A 13,957-nucleotide genomic window follows, 5' to 3' on the forward strand; every position below is an offset into this window, starting at 1 on the left:
CCTGGTGCAGGCCCCCCCCCCCGGTCCCGCCTCTACGACGGTGTTGGGGGGGGAAAGTTCAGCAACTCACACTCCCCCCTTTTTTTTTAAATTTGCAAACACCCCCCTCTCCTCGCTCAAAGTTGGAAAATGAAATTTTGCCCTCCCAGGGCACGCAGGCTAGGAAGCGGACGCTCTGCGATCCCCTACTCAGCACTAGATCCGCTCACCTGCCCTCCGGACCCCAGCTGGGACCATTCCCCTTTCCATCCCTGGCATGCATTATTGTGCTGTCCACCATCTGCCCCAAGGCTTCTAGAAATTGATGTTTAGAGGGAGAGGATGTCCATCTGGTCCCCAAACTCGATGGGCGCGCGGTCTTGGCCGAGACGTGAGAACTCAGGTGTATGAGAAGGAGGATTAAGATGGAAAACCCGCCAAGCTTTTTCTGGGCGTCCGCCGTTCCTTCTCTTGGTCTCCCACCCTCTCTTTTCTTCCTCCCTGTTTTACCTCGCTTTCCCTCTTTTTCCTGTTTCCGAGCCTCGAGCAGCTTTAGCATGGAATATTGTAGAGTTCTAGATTAACTGTAGAATCGGAAGACGCTCTAGTCCAACGCGCTCGTTTTTCCGACAGAGAAACTGAGGCCCGGGGCGGCAGCGGTGCCTGGATTGTTGGCTCCCTCGTTGGCTTGCTCCGCTGCTCTCTGCTTTAAAGCGTTTTCCCTTTTCTGGGGACCAGCGTTGGAGTTGGCGGGACCGCATGTAGTGCTCAACCACACCTAGATCAGGGCGCCCATATATCGACTATTTGATTTGAGCGCTTCCTCTTTTGCAATCTCACGTCCCTAAATTACAGCAATCCCAGGGCTATGATCCCGCAGTCCTATCTCATGCTATATGTCAATGAATCACTCAGTGCTGACTTGCTGCGCGGGACATTTATATATTCCCGGACGCGATATAAGGGTGGGGATGCTGTGATACTGAGGCTGCGGTCGCCGTGCGGCAGCGACTGGCCGTAGGGCCAGGGGTCCGGGCGGCAAGCACTGGCTCTTACCCTGGGGGGACGCGATTTCAGGGCCCTCAAGGTGACCGCCTCAAACGGTTAGCGCCAGCGCCGGTGGTGTCTGTCCTCCCCTCGCAGTCAGCCGGGCGCGAGCCCGATCCGGCTTCAGGCAAGTGTTGCTCAAGAAAGCGCTTCTACCTGGAAGTGGGTTTTTGGCGTGATGCTGTGCAGAAGCGAGCGGTCGCCTATAGCTCTCAGATTTAAAACAAAGCGAAGGTCACTGAGCAGGGTTCCCAAACCGGCGGCACGGAGCAGCGGTTCTTACGCAGCCCCAGTACACCTTTTCTGGAGCAAGGTGTGGTTAAAAATACATCGACAAAACTTGGGCAGTTGGTGCTTTTGCTTTAGCCACTATATATTTCACAGATTGTTGTGTTTCCTCTCCCCCGTCCTGGCGCCTATAGGAGTGGGCCTTTTCAATTCTGCCCCGCTTACTTAAATTTTTACAGCTGGGGAGCCCTTTTTAAAGGGGCTGTTTTTCAGAAGCAGCTGGTCTGTTCAGAGGCTGTGACTAATGCATTCACATCTGTGGTTTACAGGGCCATTCGTGCCCCAGGTGTCTTAGTGCCAAATACCTGTAGGGCAAACAGTGTAAGGAGCAGCCATCTATGGTGACACTGCACAGACGGCATCTCATTTAATACTCAGCACAGGCGTTAACCATGGGTTATGATTCAGAAAGAGAAGCAGAGCATTTTTAAGTAACAAATCCAAGGTGTCAGGGTAAGTGGCAGCACTGAGATTTGAAACTAAAGTTTATTCTTAAGGGCTTTTTACTGAAAGCCATTTTCTCTACTGCGCTGGTACTGGTCCTTACTTCCTTCCCAGGATAGTCGTGCCCATTTTATAGAGGAACAAACGGAAGCGCTAAAAAATTTAAGTGATGGCCAAGTTAGCTACAGAGTCAGGATCATGATCCAGGTCTACCTGCTCTCAGTTCATTCCACTGGCTCTGAAAGTTCCCATGAAAGAAATGTTGGTGACATCGTAAACATCTACCCCTCCCCTAACATAACAAAATATAGAAAAACTGGGATATATAATTGATTTAATAACAATTGCCATATCTTATTGAAGCATGTGAAATTATAATCCATCTCACTATGATGAAAAGTAGCTCTATTAAGAATGAAATGATACAGTTTTGAAGTCTTAACCATTTCAAATAAAGGTAATGAAAAAAGCAAGCAAGCTGAAATTCTGCTCAACACTGTGTAGTGTGTCGATTTGAAATTCAGCACGAGTGTATAAGAAAGAAATAAATATATTGAATACTTTTATGTATTCTGCACAGCCAAAAAAGAAGGATGAGGGGATGGGTTGAAATATTTTTTTTCTTAGTTTCCCATCAAACGTGTTTTTCAGTTATTTGTTATGTAATCCAAGGGAATTTTCGTGCTTTTGTTTCTGGTCTTTTGTTCACCATGTTGTGTAATCTGTGTCTCACTGAAGTTAGACCAGTTTTTTGACTCTGCTGCCACCCTTATGGCTTGTGCAACTTGGCGGGCTGATATGTAATACGTTCAGCACTAAGCAATAAAAAAAAGATTTCAGAGGTGAAGGGGAAGATGGGCGTCGTTTGAGGTGTCTAGATTCGAAGGCAACTTTCAGGATTTTGGAATCATGTCCATTTTCAGCATCACCAGAGCCTCACACATGGGTTGTAAAAAGATTAGGCCCTTCCCCTGCTGACAGGGTGGCTGAGGGGCTAAGGAAGGAGTTGCTCTAGCTAGTGGGCTCCTAGACCTTTCCTTCTTGCTCTTTTGCCACCCATGCCTCTTAAGTGCTCCTGCCATGAGCTCTCTTTCCTGACCCGGTGGGGCAATACAGGGTTGTTCTTTTTCTGCAGCACGTATAGGCACAGCCACCACAAAACAGCTGTCTCGAGCTTTAAATTACACAAATCCCTATGTACTAGGTTAGATTGCAGCTGCTCACAACTGTATCTCAGCCCTCCCCGGTCCTTTTAGCTGGTTGGTTACTTGACCCCCAAATTAATTGTGCTGAGTCCTCTCTGGGCAGGTTTTAAAGAATGTGAAGACGAAAAGGGATGCAGGTCGGGGAGCATCTGAGAGCTGGCTTGTGCTGACCGTGGAGCTAGGCTGGTCAGAGCCTGCCCATAGCTGCAGCCGGGCTGTGTGTAAAGTCCTCTCCAGCTCTCCTGTGACTTCCTTGGGGAACTTCATTCAACTGATGAGTGCTGGATGGGTATTTACAACCTCTGGACTCAGCTGCAGCAGGGACAGTTGTTGCCATTTATTGAGTAATTACTGTATCTGAATTTTTAAAGTGCTTTGGGGATAATAGAACACAAAATACTAAGAACCCTTTTAAAGAATTGGGATCTCTGTTCTGTCCTCATTCTTACTGCATCATCTGATCTTAAAATTGTCATAGAGCTGAGGATCATGTAGACTTAGCACTTATCAGTGGATTGGAAGAACCCTTTTTTTCCAGACTCCAGAACATTAAAACAGCATGTATACAGGAAGTGGGGGCAGGAATTTATTACATGAAAAAGTCGCAGTCAATGCTGGAATCCCATAACCTCCCTGATCAGTGATTGCTACCCTTTGCTTGAAGTCAGATAGTGAGGTGTAACTGTGCTGAGCCCCTTCAGGCAGATTGCTCACATCCTGTCCTGATCATAACCCTGTATATGCATCTCTGTTACAACACTCCTCCTACACCACTGCCAGCTCCTGAGGGCAGGGAGAGAGACTTTCTTCTCTCTCTCTCTCTCTCTCCCAGTGCCCAGCTGGATGCCTGACCCAGAACAGGGCCTTGAAAAATGTTACTTGGTTGAATATGGTCCTAATCTTGGGCACCAACTCACCAACTCCAGAGGATACTTTGTCTTTTAACCTCTTTATCTTCAGGACTAAGTTCAATGCCTGGCACATACTTAGTGCTCAATAATGTTAGAAAAAAATGATCTCATGATTACCATCCCTTTAAAAATGTTTTTGCTTTAGCTAAGTACTATTTCCACCCCCTTCCTTACCCCTGCCTTCCATTTTACCTATTTATTCACCGTAAGTATCCTGAATGCATAGTATTCTGAATGTCTGCTATGCTCCCAAGCCCTGAATTAGGTGTTCAGTGTATACAGGCGAATGAGAGTCAAAGTCCTTGCCCTTTTGGAATTTATAGTCAAGCAGTAGAACAGTGTCTGGCACAAAGTGTTAACTGCTGTTATTATTATTTACTATTATCATTATCTTATTTTTTTCCTATAAATGTGAGACTTCTCTGCCGCTCAATTTAGCAAACATCTTTTTCCTATGTCCTACCTCTACAGTACTTTTTTTTTTTAGTTTTCTGTAGAAATTTGTTTTCCCCTAGGGACTCAAAAATTTTTTTTTTTTCCTTCCAGCCCCTGTGTATGGGTCACTCGCTCTGAGCCTAGGGACTGTGCTGGACACCAGCTACAGGACATGGTGGCTGCCTCAGATCACAAAAATTCTTTTCCAGGGACATGGACTTCATTTGGACAAGTTGATTACTTTTCTGAGCCTTTCAAACTGCTGCTTCGCGTCACTGGAGACAGCCTGGTTTCCCCTGGAAAGATCACTGAAGTCAGCTTAAGTGGGTTAGTTAAACTTCGGCAGGCTCTCGTTGGAGTCAGGAGCCAAGACGACAGAACGGGCTCCTGATCAGCCAAGTCAGGTGGGGTGGGGGAGGTGAGGGGGCATCTCCCCAGAGGGTTACAGGAAGTAACCACGCCCTCTAATGACCTACTTCTTTCTCCAACAGGTTTCTTCTAACTCCGCGGCACTTGCCAATTCCCCTTCAAGTCATGGTTTTCAGGATCTGGTTTGACCTAATATAACTCATGATATTTAGATATATTATGGTAGAGTTTAACTGCTCACTGTAGTGCTTTACCATACAGTACAGAGATTGAATAGGATGTACATATTTAATTTCGTTGACAAAATACTTAGGATCTTCCAAAAGAAGTAGGTGGCTCTCGTCTCAGCTTTAATTGTATATGCTCACTAAAAACTCACAGTGTTTTTCACTATGGAAATTGCTTGGAGTAACTGCATCTGAATTTGCCCACAAAATGGATCGTTCTACATGTGCTTTTTAAATAGCACTAAGCTTTGTTACAAATTCAGTCTTTGAAGTAAAAAATCTATAATTGTTTTCGAGTTATTTCTAATACTATGAAATACTACTTTTCTATTAAAAAAGGGAAAGATATTTGGTAACCAAAATTTTTAGATGCTGGCTATGTTGGCATCATTGTGAGAATAATATATCTGTGTCATATTATAGATGGCTGCTTCCTAGAGAAACTTGGGGTCTAGAAATGGGGAGGCATTTTCTAGTAAGTTATCTTCCTTGATAGAGAGTAGGCTGCAGATAAAAGGATTTTGGAGTGAAATAGACCTTGGACCAAAGCTCACCTCATCATTACATGACCTTAGGCAAATTTCTTAACCTCTCTGGGTCTCACTTTTTCCTTCTCACTAAAATGGGGATCAAAATACCCACCTTGAAGGGTTGTCGTGATGACTAGATGACATAAAGGATAGAAAGTGGTTAGCACAATGTTAGCACAGTACAGTAAGTACTCAGTCATAGTTATTACATAGTATTATAATCCAGATGAATCAATATTCATTTTTGTTTTTATTTTTTTCTGGTTTTAATCACTCTGGGGAAAGAGATTCCCAATAGCCACATTGTTTGACCAGGAAAATGTTCCTCCTGACCCGCTGAGTCTGCATCCTCTGCCACTTTCTCCTGCCTCCCACCATCCCTGCTGCAGGGGCAGCTGTGCTCAGCTGTAGGAGAGGATGTCCAGTGTCTTTGGAAGCCTTACAACTAGAGGCCTGCTTTATCTATTTTTTTTGAGGACTTAATTTATGGAAATGCTTGAGGAAGACACATTGAAGAGGAAAAATACTCTAAGATAACATACTCTTATCTCTCAGTAGAGTTAGTAAGTGCATCATGATTTAAGGTTTCCCATCTAGTTTATTGGCTCTATTGGTACCTATTGCCTCTCCTGCTCTTTGTTTTTCTGTCTCTATGCTCTTAGCAAACAAACAGGTTAATTACTCTAAGCACAGGCCTGGGCACAGAATTGGATTCAGTTAGTACTTGTCAACTGGCTTAGAACCCGAGCCTCTGGCTCTAGTCCTGCCTATGATACCTGTTAGCTCTGTGATCTAGGGAAAACCATTTACTTCTATGAGCCTCAGTTTCCTCCTCAGTGAAAAAGGCTGCTAACGTCTGTGACATAAAGATTTCATTGATGCTGTGGGACCACCTGAGGCAACCTATGTAAACAAAGTTGGAAAACATTAATTGCGATTTGATTATACGGAAATAACCTCATTAATATGTTCAAATCTCTTGCTAGCTTATTAATTTCCACAGTAGTCACTGTCATGTGCTATGTGATCTTTGATAAAATCATTCCACTCCTCTGAGCTCTAGTTGTCCCTCCTGTGACATGGGAGAGTAGACTTGATTACTCGAATCTTTCAACATTGCATCATTTTCTGCTGATGCTGAGCTTCCCTTGGAAATTGGAAAAACCACAGGCTTTGATGTTTGACAGGCTGAGGTCAATCTCCTGCTTCACAGGTTGCTGTCTTTTTGTCTTTCTGAACCCATAAAGGATTATCTCAGAGGGTTCTGGGTATTTTTGAGAACTAACAGTAGTTTGGCTGATGGGTAATTTTGCCTGCAATAAGACATTAGCTGTGAGCAGAATTCTGTAGTGACGGTGAATGGATCAGGCCAAGATTCAGGTCTATAATTAACAAACTCCAGTGGCCCACATGATAGAACTAGTTTGCTTTTTCGCATGTTGAATTTTTGTTGCCTAAATGACAGTGCTCTAAGAGCTGAGAATGGTTTATTGGTCCTCCTTGTCGTTGGTTCTGCTGCTCTCAAGGTGTGGCTCAAGCATTGCAGACAGATCTGCCCCCTACCCTGGCCCCTGGCCCAGTGGTGTGCAGCTGTGTCAACAGGCTTTTGAAGTTCACACACATCAGCTGACTGGTCAGCAGCCCCTAGGATCATCTCTACGACTCTTGCCACAGGAGATCAGGAAAGGTGTGTGAAAGTTGGTATTGCTTGAGAGGTAGGAGAAGGAAAATGATGAGGTTCTTGATGAAAATACAGGAGAAATTTACCCAAATTCATGATCCAATTTCATCAATAGGATCTGAGATTGTTCCTCACTGCTCTCTGCTTCTGGCTCAAAATCAGTACAATGAGCTGGTTTGCTTTAATCTGACCCAAATATGTGCCAACCAGTGCTTCTGTGGGGCTTTAGAGACCGTATGTTGGTGATGCTGGTGGTTCTGCAAGATCTGGAAAGAGCTTCTGAATCATCAAAACATGAATAAACCACATTCAAGAGAATTTGAATGTAGAGTATTACTTATTTGTTTATTTTTTTGTATTCTCTATTTAGGGGCATTGGGAGTCTTTTTTTCAGCATTTACTGAGAGCTCCCTATGGGGTAGGCACTTTGCAGGTGCTTTACATGATTATCACGTTCTCATTTAATCTTCACTGTGTCCCTAGAAGTATGTTGTTTTTGTTCCTGTTTTGCAAATGAGGAAAGCTCTGGGAGGTTAAAACTGGCTGAGGGTAACACAGCTGGTCAATGGCATAGCAGGGATCCCTAGCTGCCTGACGCAAGCCCTTGTTCAATACTTCTACTCTGTGGTGCCTCCTACTGGTAGAGCTTTGTTTGGATAATGTGCTGGGTGACTAGGAATCAGAATCTGCGGGAGACTAGCAAGCCTCTGCACATTCTCTTCGTCACTGAGTCTTGTCAGTTTGTCCGTCCCATTTCTCTTGCATTTCTTTTCGTTCTTACCCTTGTTTCTGCACACTTGGACTATTGCAGTAGCCTCCCAGCTCACACTGCCACCAGTCTTTTCTTTTTCCATCCTTTCTGCTCACCCTGCCAGACTCATCTTCTTTAACACTATTTTGTTCTAAAATGTTTCAATTAAAATGTCCCAGGGACTCTCTGTGGTTCAAAGATAAAGCCTTTGGGCTTGACATCAAGAGCCTCCCCCGCCCTCAACCCACCATCCTTGATTGACTTCAAAGCTGCTTTCTATCCTTACCCATCACTTCTGGCAATAACTGGATGTTGCCTTGGATTTTCTGAGTTCAGCATCTTTGCCCATGAGGTGTCCTCTGCCTGGAATGTTGCACATCTTTCCGCCCAGCCTCCCCTCTGTTAAAATCTCATTGCGGCCTAACTGAAGTGGCCTGTCTTCAATGAAGCTTTCTCCAGCTGCTTTTCAGGAATGATGCCCCCTTGAGCATTTTATAATACTCAAATAGTACATCTCACATATTGCTTCACTGCAGTTATTTGTGTATTTCCTCCCTAATCCTAATGTGAAGATGGAATCTCTGTGTGTGTGTGTGTGTGTGTATCCTTCCTTTGTTATTATCCAGCCATTGTTATTAGCTTAGTGCCTTGCACATTGTGGGCCCTTATTTGGTTGAATGAATGAACTAATGAACAGGGAAAACCAGCTAGCAAGAAACCAGACAGTGTTCTTTGTGCTTTTGTAGGTAATAATTTCTTTACTCTTTATAACTTCTCTAAGAGATAGGTGATATTATTGTCCTCAAAATAGTGATGAGGAAACCAGGGCACAGCAAGCTGAATTAACTAACTTGTCAAAGAATTAGCAATAGACCCAGAATTGAATACCAAGCAGTCTGTCTCCAGAACTTAGGTTCTCACTGTGGCTACTTCTCTAGGATTCTTTTTACTTCTCCATGGAAGGTGCTGCAGGACAATAGGTCACCTCACATAAGAGCTACTTCATGGGCTTATAGAGTTATCATTTGTGGTATGTTCAAGAGAGTCTGATAATGGTTAGGATACAACCTTTCTTCTCTAAGCCATGTGCAATGCAAATTGATGAGTCAATATAACCAGCCCCGAGTGCTGGAGTTCCCCAGGTAACAGGTGCTATGTAAAACTGAAGCATGTTTTCCATGTCCTATTAAACATGGTAACTTCATTACACAGTAGTCAGACTATGGGCCTGGGACGCCTACAACACTCCACTTTAGGTGTGAGATGATTACTTGATTAATAATCCTAATCGGCCTCCTGCACAAACCCTATGTTTATCATTCCCGTTTCATAATTAACTTTTATATTTTCCTTAACTTTACAACTCATTATGTGTACCAGAGTGACTGCAAACCCATATTTATCTAATTTAGCAAACATTTGCATGTGCTGCAATTAGACTCACATGTTGTATGATCAACGTCCTTTGCTAATTGCATAATTTTTCTGCATTTAATCGTCAGATGGCATCCTTCATTTTTTTTTTTTTTTTGTGTGTCTATGTGGTTTGCTGCTAGTTGTGAGCTGCATGTGGAATTTCAGACTGAGGCACATACTATTACAGAACCAAAGACATTGTAGAGCTGGAGGAATTACCTTCCTTATTTACAGGTGAAGAAAGAAAGGCCCAAGAAAGAGAAGGCACTCCCCTATCCAAATGGCTCATTATTAAGAGTTCCTGAAGCGTGAAAGAATGAATATATCTGCGAAGGACATTTCCCAAACCATTCCAGTGTAGAAATTCTGTGAAATTCTTGACAAATAGCTTGGAGCTTGACTCTAGACTCAAGATTAGGCTGGGCCTAAAAGAAATCAGGTTATAGGCAAGCAAGGATCAAGATATTCCTAAATTGTAACCCTTAGCGATTGATTATCGGCTTTGGGCTGCTTATTGCCAGCAGATATTTCATTATAAGGAAGGCTGGCGAAATTCTTCCCTTCTACCTCTTTATGTAAAATTTTTTGTTCCTCTAGAAAGCTAGATCAGAAGAGAGTGGAAGATTTATCCAGGAATCAGGGATTAGCATAGAAAGAATCAGAATATTAAGAGCTGAGTGGAAACTCAAAGATCTTCTGGTCTACTCAATTTGTTTTATAATGAAGCCCAGAGGTCCATATCTAAAGTCACAAAGTTGGTTGGTTGCAGATCTGAGACTCACATCTCTGTCTTTACTCACAGTCCAGGTTTTTCTTACTATAGTGCTCTGCTAATGAGACCAAGAGGATGTGGTATGCCTTGACTCCTCGAATTCCCTCCTTCCCTCTTTTATATAGAGCCTGGAAGTATTAAACTGGGATGTAGATATGCAGAAGCTCAGCTCTTGATCTTGGCTGGTACGAAAGGGCTAGAGAAGCAGATTACCTGCATGAAGAAAGCACTTGCTCCCCGCTGTGGAGATTTTGACCTCAGAGGATTTAAGAGAAGGCAATGGAGTCCAACACAGTACTGGCCCAGTGTAGGGACTCTACTGATATTTGCAGAATTAATGTGTGCATTGGAAGAGGGATGAGGATGGAATGATGACGTCAGAAAGATAAGAGCAAGCTAGCTATTGCCACTTGCATTTTTTTTTTTGTTTGGAAGGCCGAGGAAACCATGAGAGACCTGTCACAATGGATTTCATCTCTTCATCTGCCCGGGAAGAAGGACTTGGTCATTAATGTAGAAGCACTAAGAATCATCGGAGCTGGAGAGTATAGTCCAATGGTGAGCTCAGAAGAGGATAATGGCTACTGGCCCCTGCCACATCTCCAGACCTGGGAAGCCATGTCACTGCTGCCTACAGCAATAGGAATGCCCTGTTTTTGAACCCCTAGCAGCCAGGGCATATTTTTACGATGACACTTGCCACTCTGTCAGATATGCCCTTTGTATCTCCTGGCTCCTAACACAATGTCTAGGGAATAGTAGGGGCTCAGTAAATGTATATTGAATGAATGAATATATGGATTGTACTCTGTTGAAATGTGTGGCTGTCATCAAGTCAGCAGAGAGAGAACACAGGGAATGGCCAAAGTAGTATTAAAATATTTTAATAGCCTATATTGATGGACCAGAGCAATAAAATAAAATTTAACTAGTGCAAATGTAACTTAAAGTCTACATTTAGTTAGTTTAAAAAAAAAATCAATTGCCTAAAGAGTGGATGATGCCTGAAGGGGTGCAGTCCATATTTTAAAAAGTCAGTAGTGGGTAAATCTTACTAGGCTCTAAGCTCGATGTGAAGTAAGAGTGTGATGTAGCTGCTAAAACGGGGTTGGATTCCGTAAGTATAAACTGGGTCTAGATCAATGCAGGTGACATTCCCTGTAGCTTTTGAACTCGCTCAGGTCACAAGTGGGGCATGACGTTCATTTGAGTTTCTATTATTAGCCATACCTTAACTCGGGGCCAGTGCTTTAGTTTCTAAAGTGTTTTACCAGGCATTATCTTGTTACATTGGCCTAATAAGATGGTTTATATACTGGCAAGAGCAAGCTAACTTGCTCAAGGTCACTTAGCTGGTGAGTGTCAGAGCACTGCCTTCTGACCCCTTTTCTGCTACATCATGCCACTTTTATGTGGACCAGAGCCCCTGCTGTGCAGCCTCTAAAAGCAAGGCTGGCATGATGCTTGTCAAGTGCTGGCAACAGTGGACATGCTCAGATGGGCACTTCGCCATCAGGCAGCCCGACAGTGATGCCTCAGAAACCACTTTTCCTAACTCGGGAGGACTTTGACATCCGTAAGCACAGTGACCCTGGCCTGTTTCAAAATCAACAACAGAAAAACATCAAACATCACCTCACCTCTAAATGAGTCCTGGAAAGGACAAATCTCCATTTTCTGCTCTTCAGATCTTATGGGAAGGATTTGTGAGCCGGGTTGTGAAATAGGAAGAGGAAAGGGAAAAGTGCTGAAATCTGTCAGGTGCCTATTAAATGTCTGAGTCAAGACATTTCACATTTAATTGAGTTTCCTGTTCTTAACACAGTACCTGTCTCTGCAGCCTCACTGCTCACCCTGGTCACCATTTGACTGCTCTACTTCCTGGCGTTGGGCTGTCATAATAATCTCTCACATCCATTGGTTTTCCCCAATGGTTATTTTATCCACTTTCCCAAAGCCTGCAAAGAAAAAAAAAATGTATGATCTTATATGTGGAATCTAAAAAAGTTTAATACATAGAAGCAGAGTGTAAAATGGTGGTTACCAGGGGTAGGGACTGGGGTGATATTGGTCAAAGGGTACAAAGTTGCAATGATGTAAGACGAGTGAGTCTCATGATCTAATGTACAGCGTGATGGCTATTCTTAATAACACTATTGAATACTGGAAATATGCTAAGACAGTAAAATTCAGGTGCTTTCATCACAGAAAGGTAACTATGTGAGATGATATGTTAATCAGCTTGACTAGTAATCATTTCACTATCTGTATATCAAATCATCATTTTTATTAAAAAAAAAAGGCAAAACAAAAAAGAGGTGGGTAGGACAGAGATTATTCCCTCATTTCACAATGACACACAAGAATGCTCTTCCATCCTTTTGTCCATCCAGTCATCATCCATCCATCCATCCATCCATCCATCCATCCTTTTATTCATTCTACTTTTTATTAAACTACTCCTATAGCCTAAGGTCTGTGTAATGCACTAGGGAAGCAAAAATGTCTGGCAAGCTATTGGGAGCCATATATAAACTCATAATAAAAAGAGGTTATCATTTATAAGTAAGGGCTTATAAATAGGAAGGCCATGCTTTCAGGTGGTGTGGTGGTGGGCTGTCATTGCAGATCTTGACCAGTAGGTGGCGTTCTGGGTTCCAGGAGGCTCGAGAGCCTTTTTCAGACTTCCAGGCCAAGCTTTCATTTTATATTCATCACCGTACTTAAAATCGGATTCTAAGTCATAACATTGAAAAGCTGTATTCAATTTGATTTTAATTCCATTTATTTGCCCTTAATTGTCCCATGCCTTTCTAAAAATGGTCAAATTAAATCTAGTGTCAGGGCTTTCTGGGTAAGTGAAAGACATATCCAGGAAATTTGGACTCCTAAATAAATTAGCATCTCCAGTGACTGGTACTAGGTCCCAGATTCCTTTCTTAGGAAATGCTCGTGAAAAGTTAATACTATTGGGTAAATATGTGGAAGAATACACTTTAAGATGTTAGTTATGATATCTCCCAGTGATGGGAATAGAGATGGTTTTTGTTTTGTTCTTTATGCTTGTACTTTATTCATTTTTTACAATGAGTGTATATTAATCTTTTTGTTTGTCTTTAGTTTTTCATTGAAGTATAACCCACGAATGGAAAAGTATGCAAATCTTAAGCAGCTGGATCTATATATTTATATGCATGTGTAACCTATACCCAGATTAAGATACACATTGTTAAAACCCCAAAAAGTTCCCTCATGTCCTTTCTCAGTAACCCTCCTCACTCTTGCCCCCTGCCCGCCAAGAATCACTATTCTATCATCATAGATTACTTTTAAGTATTTTTGAACTTTATATATATGGAATCATACAGGATATCTTCTTTTGTATCTGGATTCTTATTCAATATTATTTCTTTAAGTTGATGTGTATGAATACATAAAAACTCACCAATCTGTTCTGTTGTGTGTAGGAGAAGTCTGTTCTTTTTCATTGGTATATAGTATTCTGTTGTGTGAGTATATTGCAGGTGTATATTTTTATAATCAAAAAAATTACTAAAAATGATTAAATATAGACATGGAAACCTCTTCCTTACTGAAGGCCAAGGAAACATTTCAACTGCAAGTTAGTCCTCAGAGTACATGGATTAATACAGCCATGCGGGCATTAACTTGGGCACAGAGGCACAGGGTCTTTGTGAGAGGATGAGGAGCTGGCTAATTGTTGGAGATTGGTTAAGGCTAGTTCTGGCTCTCCCACTGGTTGTGTGCCCTTGGGGCAAGTCATTTAAGTCATTAGTTCTCACTGAGCCTCAGTTTCCTCATCTGTAAAATGTGTAGAGTTACCAGATTGAGAGGGAAAAAAGGACGTCCAATTAAATTTGAATAGCAGATAACAATGTGAC

The 13,957-nt window shown here is 42.6% G+C and overlaps 1 long non-coding RNA gene across 1 annotated transcript in view; it reads left to right on the plus strand.

Moving 5' to 3' along the window:
* Positions 1-13,508, plus strand: part of LOC102890555 — a 13,891-nt gene extending 383 nt beyond the window's left edge. The window contains exons 2-3 of the long non-coding RNA XR_439117.3: positions 4,519-4,636; positions 10,491-13,508. This is a non-coding gene — a long non-coding RNA (uncharacterized LOC102890555). The remainder of the gene's footprint in view (positions 1-4,518; positions 4,637-10,490) is intronic.
* The last annotated feature ends 449 nt before the right edge of the window (positions 13,509-13,957 follow it).

This window comes from Pteropus alecto, unplaced genomic scaffold (genome assembly GCF_000325575.1).
Source record: "Pteropus alecto unplaced genomic scaffold, ASM32557v1 scaffold71, whole genome shotgun sequence".
NCBI classification, from domain to species: Eukaryota; Metazoa; Chordata; class Mammalia; order Chiroptera; family Pteropodidae; genus Pteropus; species Pteropus alecto.